The 3579-nt window shown below is 36.3% G+C and overlaps 1 non-coding gene across 1 annotated transcript; it reads left to right on the forward strand.

Annotated features, from left to right (window-relative positions):
* Positions 1-2788: 2788 nt before the first annotated feature.
* Positions 2789-2895, forward strand: LOC150008685 (U6 spliceosomal RNA). Its single transcript, XR_016511459.1, has one exon. It is a non-coding gene; the product is annotated as a U6 spliceosomal RNA (small nuclear RNA).
* The last annotated feature ends 684 nt before the right edge of the window (positions 2896-3579 follow it).

Consider the following 3579-nt stretch of genomic DNA (forward strand, 5'->3'; position numbering starts at 1 on the left):
CCAGGAAATGTGTCCAAGGATAATCTTCAGCTGCAATTACTCCATTTCTATTCCCCTCACTTGAGCCATAATTGGGCATTGATCTTTTCTTCAACTCTTGCAAAGAACTTTTCCTGGAATGAAGGGAGATATATTATAATACTGTTTATTCAAATACTGAGTAGCTTATTACTTCATTCTACTGGCTGTGTCCTATCAAGTAGGGCTTCCCAAATAGCAGTCATTCCAAGTCAACCCTCCTGTATCTGTATTCCAACTGTAGTATAATTTACTTCATTGTTTTCTCTAAGTCAATTCATAATTTGATCTAAATAAATTTAAAACAATTTTACTTCCAAAATTATAGATTTAATGTTGTAGTTTTAAAAAATTAATGTTTACTGTACACAACCTCAAATGGTCTCAAATGCCATCTGTTGTCAATGTAAGACATTTTGGGAAATAATATTGTGTTGGCCAAAAAAAGTCCATATGGTTTTATCCATAAATTAAAAGACACATTTTTTCATTATCACCAATAACTTTATTAATTTGGATATTTTTAGTATGTCTGCTATCTCCCACATGGTAGAATGTTGATTATTCTCAATTAACATCTCTATTCGTGTGCTATCAACTTTAACTGGTCTACCATGACTGTGGAGCATTGTCCAGAGAGAAATCTCCAGCACAAATCTTTGCAAACCACTTTTGACACATTCAATCAATCACAGCACCTTCTCCATACACTGAACAAAGCTTTTAATGTGTTTCATTTTTGTTTTTACCTTTCTTTAAATAATAAAGCATGAATATGTTGAGTATTTTCTTCCATCTTCAATATTAAAATGGCTACACAAAAATTCACCAATTTTGATCAGTGTTTTTAAACGCATGCTGATATGACAGCTCTCACACTACAACCTAACAAAATGATTTCAAATGAAGTTAAAGACAATGAAGTGCTATGAGAGCCATCTCACAAAAAACAAACAAACAAACTTTTTAGCCAACCCAATATAAGCTATATAAAGGATTAGGGTTCAAGTTCAACCTGTATGTGGGCAATAAAATGATATTCTTACTCATAAAATGTAGTCATTCCTATTCACAATAACATGTACAAATAAGTACAGGTACTCCCCATCTGAAAGTTCCCTCTGTGTAGATTAATCGTACATCCTATTTTGCTTGGACAGTCCCAGTTTATATCTGTTGTTGTCCTGGAGTTCCCTCTTTCACTCTCAAAAAGGATCTGATTTGGATCATACCCGAAAGGGTAAAGCAAATCAGTCCCAAAAAACTGAACAGTCAGAATGTTTCTAATTGGCCTTATTCTTCTCTGCTAGACAGTAGTTCAGCTCTCCCATATTCATTATCTTATTTAACCTTCACAACAACTCTGTGAGTTAGGTAATAAGTAAAAATTACAAATGGGGAATTAGGCTCAGGGAGGTATAACCACTCAGGTTTCACACAGCTATTATAGGAAACAACTAGGACTCACATCAGGTCTCTGCTTTTTATCAAGAGATCTTTTCTAGGAAACTGGGAGGTGTGGAGGTCTTGGAAAGAAAACGGTGAGGTGTGAGAGACAGACTATTTTGAGAAAGAAGTCCATTCCCTTTCACAGTGGATTTGAAGAGATCAGAGCAAGAAACAGACACGTCTGCAATGTTGCCACATTCACCTTTCTTAAGAACCCATTTTCCATTAAAACTATACTAACTGATTAGATTGCCAGGATTATAATCAACAGGATTTGTGAGTTAAAAGGACTTCTGTGTTCTGCCTTGAAAATCTAATCAGACTCTCAATTACAAGTTCAATTTTATAACTCAGTTTTCTTTTTTTGATGCTGAAAAGAATAAATAAAATGAGATGGAGGAAAAGGAGGCACCCTGGTGTAGAGATAAGAAGAAAAAGGGAGGACACGTAACAGAATAGTCAGCCTGCATTTTCCATGCGAACTTCCTTCCCTCTGCTCTACTGTGCGCTGCCAAACACATCTATCCTCCCAGCTCACGTGAGGGAGGGCCAAAAGCTTTACATTACACCACTGGTTCACACCCTGAGAAACGTTGTGTGAGCTGCAAAATACACTTTGAAGCAACTTTCTAAAAGGCACATCTATATTTACCAATGTGTTCCACATGATTAAACTGTGAAATTTGTCTCCAGTTTGGCAATACCTTAGAGAGATGTGAGGTTTAGGAAGAAAATGCCTGTGAAGTGCCTTAAGTGCCACAGAAGGAAAGCGCTATATACATCCAAGGTGCTGTTGCATGCCTTGATGCTATATTGGTACAACAGCAAATAAAATACCGTAAGTTATGATGTCACAATGTTGTCATGCAACATCATTCGCAGTGAGAGCAAGAAAAAACTGTTTTTAAAATGCCTCTTTTCCCCGCCTCTTCAGCATGTGAAAGCATATGGTATCCAAAACTAGTTCACAGTGAACTTCATTTCTGCCACTGCTGTGAGTGAAGTTTCTTCTCAGGCAGATGTCAGTGCTAAAAGTTTGGTGCTCATAAATACCAAATTTACATAAAATCTATACAGCTTTTTTTATCAAAAATCTTTCTTGGTTGATGTAGGCTGATTGGCTGAGATACATAGTTTACTTACTTATTGCTGAAACCATAATACGTTTCCAGACTCACAGATTTGAAAAGAAATAGCTATGACTGAGCTACCTGACCTTCCTTGAGGTCTCTCTAGCTGTAAAAATCATGGATCATGGATTGTTAATTTAGGCCTATGGTTCCAAACTATTGGTCACCATGTATGCAAGAAGCAACATGTGATGCTCACTTCAGCAGCACATAGAATAAAATTGGAATGATTCAGAGAAGATTAGCATGGGCTCTGCACAAGGATGACATGCAGATTCATGAAGTGTTTTTATTTTTTAGAAAGGCATCACTTTAGGTGGAATAAGAAATTAATCTTATCTGAAATTTACTCCCCGAAAACAGTCTGTTGACAAAGCAAACTTGAATTTACTGTTTACAGCAATGAGCGAGGTTGCCACCTCAACAAGAATCTTGGTGGTGTTTCAGGAGAGGAAAGATAAAGATAGGATATATTTAAGATTTGTGGGATGTGCGTTAAGGTGAACTCATTTGGTGTGAGAAGGGGGGCTTGATTGTGATTGGAAAAATTTGTGATTTAATAATTTAGGATTAGTAAACACAGAGAAGGGAAGGGTTGAATAAAGGATTTCAAAGCAATTCTTGAAGAGTAAACAGCTATTTGATGCTGCTTTAATTTGAATAGTCTGAAATTGGTTTAAGTGGATTTTCAGGAAATTTCTGAAATAAACAAAAACGTTATTAGCAACTTTATGTATCTAAGGTAGAGTTTTCTGAAACAGTTATACCAGGTTGCTGAAGACAGTAGGATAATAAAATCACCTTAATGAAACATCTGAATAGTAAAGCCAGGACATTGTCAACCATAAGCTGGTGTGGGCATAGATGGTTTGGGCTCTCAGCACAGTTACTAGTGTTATTTAAATTCTACCGGAATGGTTCACACACCAAGAGTAGCCCCTTTTCTGAGAAAAGGACTCACTTTAAGCTATCAAACAATCAA

This window comes from Furipterus horrens, unplaced genomic scaffold (assembly GCF_987537825.1).
Source record: "Furipterus horrens unplaced genomic scaffold, mFurHor1.1.pri manual_scaffold_5, whole genome shotgun sequence".
Taxonomy (NCBI): Eukaryota; Metazoa; Chordata; class Mammalia; order Chiroptera; family Furipteridae; genus Furipterus; species Furipterus horrens.